This window comes from Eurytemora carolleeae, unplaced genomic scaffold (genome assembly GCF_000591075.1).
Source record: "Eurytemora carolleeae unplaced genomic scaffold, Eaff_2.0 scaffold1678, whole genome shotgun sequence".
Taxonomy (NCBI): domain Eukaryota; kingdom Metazoa; phylum Arthropoda; class Copepoda; order Calanoida; family Temoridae; genus Eurytemora; species Eurytemora carolleeae.
The window spans coordinates 25,516-31,317 of record NW_019397566.1 but is presented as its reverse complement, the minus strand read 5'-3'; the positions used below and the strand labels follow the sequence as shown (position 1 = coordinate 31,317).

The 5,802-nt window shown below is 32.2% G+C and overlaps 1 long non-coding RNA gene across 1 annotated transcript; it reads right to left on the bottom strand.

Annotated features, from left to right (window-relative positions):
• Positions 1–1,292: 1,292 nt before the first annotated feature.
• On the bottom strand, positions 1,293–5,439 carry LOC111714944 (uncharacterized). Its single transcript, XR_002768128.1, has 2 exons — positions 5,323–5,439; positions 1,293–1,376 (listed from the first exon to the last, which is right to left on the bottom strand). It is a non-coding gene; the product is annotated as an uncharacterized LOC111714944 (long non-coding RNA).
• Positions 5,440–5,802: the final 363 nt, after the last annotated feature.

Genomic DNA, 5,802 nt, shown 5'->3' with positions numbered 1-5,802 from the left:
CCCAAAACTTGTAATTACATCTGTTAATATTTAATCTTTAATGTAGAATCCAAATATAGTTAGCTGATATAGAGACTCCAATTTGATTACTGCCAGAGAGTAACTTGGTTCTCATTGAAACATATGATCTGAGATTGTGTCCATTGGTTTGGCATTGATATGAGCTAGTGTCTGGTTGACATTGATAGCTCATGAGATTGTGCCCATTGGTTTGGCATTGATCGACTACTAGCTAGTGTCCATGTTGACATTGATAGCTGACAAGTTCTGTTGAAACATACGACCTGAGATTGTGCCGATTGGTTAGGCATTGATACAAGCTAGTGTCCGGTTGACATCGATTGCTCATGAGATTGTACCTATTGGTTTGGCATTGATTGATGAAGAGCTAGTGCCCGTGTTGACATTGATAGCTGGTCCTCATTGAAACATACGATCTGAGATTGTGCCTATTGGTTTGGAATCAATCAAGTAAGAGCTTGACATCAATAGCTTGTCCTCATTGAAACATACAAGCTGAGATTTTGCAAGTGGTTTGGCATCGATCGATTAAGAGTTTATAGTGTCAGGGTTGACATCGATGGCTGGTCCTCGTTGAAACATATGAGCTGAGATTGTGCCTGGACTGATACAGTTCTGGATGAAGTTTAAAGAGTATGGCTTTTACTACATCAGTTCTAAGCTTTCGTTGGGCCTCACTTACGGCTTAAGCTTTTCAATTTAAGTTGCATCTAATTTTTCACAGAGTTGAGTTCATAAAACCAGTTTTTTGAACTCAACTCTGCGGAAAATAATATGCAGTTTGAATCCTAAAGCTCAAGCCGTAAATAAGGCCCAACAACAGCTTAGACCCGAGCCGTTTTTTTTAAATCGTGGGCTCTGGAGAGATTGTGGAACTTAAACTCGGTTTAAAAGTTCTAAAATGAAATTAAGTTGACTAAATAACTTCCAGGGAAAGCTTGGTTCCGATCAACGTTTACTGGTTGTGCGTGGACCAAAGCTATTATTTTAATGGTGTACAAACAATGGAGGAAAAATATTTTAGGCAAAGGTAGCACCAATGGAAAGTATGAAAAGTACAAAATGTCCAAAAATTCAAGCAAAAACATCCTGGTATATTCAACTCTGAGTTGGTGTGAGGGGGGGGGCTACAAATAATATTCTAGTTTTGGATGCTGAATATGAGAGAAATATAATTAAGTGGTTTCTTCCTAATTGTGAAGCCAGGCGTGTTTTAAAGAGGTGAATCAAACTACCACAGTTGCGCCATGCATCTCATTATTTACCTTCTTAAGAATACCATCAGCTATTTTACTCGTCTTCGCTAGATCAAGAATAACAACTCCAAGTTTTTGCTCAGCTTTATTGGATTCCTCCTGAACAAAATTTGAATATCAAATTTATTTCTGCATTTGTCTTAATTATAGATTAATTAACTATAACAGATAAAACACTAGATGTCGTCTTTTCAAGATTTAAAGGTTTTTCGTGTTCACAATAACCCTAAGACAGAAGCCAAAAGGAGTTACGCGCATCCTCCAGAGAAAGAACCTGTTCTACACCGCATTCGCGTAACACCTTTGGGCTTCTGTCTCAGAGTTATTGTGAACGAAAAAACCCCTAAATCTTCAAAAGATGACATCTAGATATTTATTTTTTATTTAAAATTATATTAAGATTTCTTAGACTGTTCCCGCATATTTCATTGCTATTTGTTTTTACATAAAATATTGCCCACGCTTTTTCAGTAATTAATACTTTTAATAAATCCTCCTATACTTATAGTTAATATTAAAGTATAAAAACTTCTTTTGATATTTTAGATTATTTTAAAAATCCTTTAAACTTCGAAAAGACAAAAGTCAAGTAAATTAACTTATAATTTTTTAGCCAAGATTAAACGTTCCCGTAATTCTACCGGGTTTTCCAATCAAAATTTGAGGCAAATTGGTCAAGGGGTTTATAAGTTATGATCGAAGATACAAACCAACAGACAGAAAGACAAACAGAGTGATTACTACTTTTGATCAAGCAAAAAGCTTTATAATCAACTTGTTAAGTAAAGTCTTTTTGCATTATTTCATGATTTCAAATCAAAACTATTATCTATTATCTTCTATGTCTATTATCTATGTCTTCAGTCGTCTTTCTATTCTACATCTGTATACATGTCTCAGGCACATTAAACTAAGTAGTAGGATAATTCAAATAAGCGTATAATAGTCTGGCCGCGCAATCAAAGTTGAAACCTAACCGGCATAGGGTGGGGCCTGTACTTACCGAGCGTCACTAAACCGGTTCCGGTACAAGAAGTAAGTGCGGTTCGAATTTAAATTGACCCTGGACTAGACCGCTGTGCTATACCTTGGCATCTGCGTTATTTGCCCGCTCAGTTGACCTTCTCAGCTCCTCCTCCAGCACACCTAGGCGCCTGCTCAGCTCATCCAGCTTATGGTGACCATCAGTCTTCATTCTTGATTATTATTATTATTATCATTATTATTATTACTATTATTATTATTATTATTATTACTATATGATTAAACCTTTTATATATTGATTAAAAACATTTAACTACATTATTAAATCTTTTATATATTTATATAAAACATTTTGCTATCATTATCCTGAAGAGTAAAAGCCAGGGAATTTAATGATCTCAAATTTTTCTTAGAAAAAATACATTTATGAAAGGTGTTCTTAATATTTTTGATAAACTTGTTTTAAAGAGTCCGTTCAAATGAATATTGACATAAATTTGTTCAAAAAATGATGATGCGTGACATTTTTTATTAATTTTCTAACAATAGGAAAACCTTAAGAATCATAAAATCTGCACGTTTCTTTTACGTCTAGAATTTAAAAGCGGCTCAGAAACTGTCAAGTAATATTCTTAAATTAAAAATATTTCTAAAGTTTGCATATTTTCTCTTTAAGGCGCGAGAGAACAAAACGTTTTGCATACAGCACAATCTTCAAATTGGTTTCAGTCATTCTTACTTCTTTCATTTCAAGAAATATCTGGTTGGTACATTTCAGTTTCATGGCCTTTAGTTTTACCTCTTACACCACTTATACTTTAGTTTTACCTCTTACACCACTTATACTTTAGTTTTACCTCTTATACCACTTATACTTTAGTTTTACCTCACCACTTATACTTTAGTTTTACCTCTTATACCACTTATACTTTAGTTTTACCTCTTACACCACTTATACTTTAGTTTCCTGGGCAAATACATTTACAAAATTCAACCACTAACTTTTACATATATCTTAATTTTTAAAGGATTAATTTTGTCTGAGATTGTGCACATCTTGGTTTGTAGTGCGGCTTGAATGATTCTAATGATCTTTCCATCTTAGGCAGAAACCCATATATGAAATAAAAAATGTTAAAAATAAAAAAAAACATGGATATAATTAATTATTAATTTAGCAGAATCGGACACGCCTCTTTATCAATTGAGGGTTGATTGAAATACAGTATGCAATCCCTTTAATCAGTCGTTATCTTAATAATACCATTGTTTACAGTCTCTTTAATCAGTCGTTCTCTTAATATTACCATGGTTTACAATCCCTTTAATCAGTCGTTATCTTAATAATACCATGGTTTACAATCCCTTTAATCAGTCGTTATTTTAATAATACCATGGTTTACAATCCCTTTAATCAGCCGTTATCTTAATAATACCATGGTTTACAATTCCTTTTATCAGTCGTTATCTTAACAATACCATGGTTTACAATCCCTTTAATTAGTCGTTATCTTAATAACATCATGGTTTACAATCCCTTTAATCAGTCGTTATCTTAATATTACCATGGTTTACAATATCTTTAATCAGTTGTTATCTTAATAATCCCAGTTTACAATCCCTTTAATCAGTCGTTATCTTAATAATACCATGGTTTGCAATTCCTTTAATCAGTCGTTATCTTAATAATACCATGGTTTACCATCCCTATAATCTGTCGTTATCATAATAATATTATGGTTTACAATCCCTTTAATCAGTCGTTATCTTAATATTACCATGGTTTACAATACCTTTAATCAGTCGTTATCTTAATAATACCATGGGTTACAATTCCTTTAATCAGTCGTTATCTTAACAATACCATGGTTTACAATCCCTTTAATTAGTCGTTATCTTAATAATATCATGGTTTACTATCCCTTTAATCAGTCGTTATCTTAATATTACCATAGTTTATAATATCTTTAATCAGTCGTTAACTTAATGATATCATGGTTTACAATCCCGTTAATCAGTTGTTATCTTAATAATCCCAGTTTACAATCCCTTTAATTAGTCGTTATCTTAATAATACCATGGTTTGCAATTCCTTTAATCCGTCGTTATCTTAATAATACCATGGTTTACCATCCCTTTAATCAGTCGTTATCTTAATATTACCATGGTTTACAATACCTTTAATCAGTCGTTATCTTAATAATACCAGTTTACAATCCCTTTAATCAGTCGTTATCTTAATAATACCAGTTTACAATCCCTTTAATCAGTCTTTATCTAATAATACCAGTTTACAATCCCTTTAATCAGTCGTTATCTTAATAATACCAGTTTACAATCCCTTTAATCAGTCGTTATCTAATAATACCAGTTTACAATCCCTTTAATCAGTCGTTATATTAATATTACCATGGTTTACAATACCTTTAATCAGTCGTTATCTAATAGTACCATGGTTTACAAAAGAAAAATGTAAGAATATCAACAGATAAATAACTAAATAAGTAAGCTAGTAAATAAATTAGTAACTAAGTAAACGAGATAGTAAGTAAGTAATTTCTTAACAATGTAAAAGGAAATTTAGAAAGTAAAAAAAGTAATTAGTTAAGTAAAAAAGTAATTAAGTAAGTATAAAAGGAATTAGGTAAGTAAAAAAGTTATAAAAAAAATAGAAAAATAACTAAATAAGTATAAAGAAATAATTTAAGAAAAAAAGTAATCAAAAAAAGTATCCAAGTAATTTTATCAGCAATTGAAAAATAAGACAGTAAATAAGTTAAGTTTATTTATGCAGAACGTTTTTTGCATTGTGCAAAAATTTTTTATTATACAGGAGATCCAAGTAAAGTTGGGTATTAAGTTAAAATTTTAATACCAAATTTCATAATGATTATATAGAAAAGCTGTAATTCGTTTCTTATTTCTTCCTATTTCACAGTTTTCTTTTACAGTTTACATAAAATATTCTCAAGCAGACATAACGTTAATTCTAAATTAAGACAATTTCGAAATTGTCACTTAATTCTCATGTTTATTGGAACACCTTATACATGCATTTTACCTCCAGTAGCATGATCCTACGGTTCAGAGCAGAGATATTTCCTTCTTCTTCGTTTAAACTCTTCATCAGTACAGCTAGACGTCCTTGGGCAGCTAGCAGCTAAATATAGTACAGTACAGTACAGCTAGACTTCCCCTTGGACTGCTAGCAGATAGATATAGTATAGTACAGTACAGTACAGTACAGCTTGACGTCCTTGGGCAGCCAGCAGCTAAATATAGTACAGTACATTTCAGTGCAGTACAGCTAGTCGTCCTTGGGAAGCTAGCAGCTAAATATAGTACAGTACATTTCAGTACAGTACAACTAGTCGTCCTTGGGAAGCTAGCCGCTAAATATAGTACAGTACATTTCAGTACAGTACAGCTAGTCGTCCTTGGGCAGCATAGCAGCTAAATTTAGTGCAGTACATTACAGTACAGTACAGCTAGTTGTCCTTGGACAGCTAACAGCTAAATTTAGTACATTACAGTACAGCTA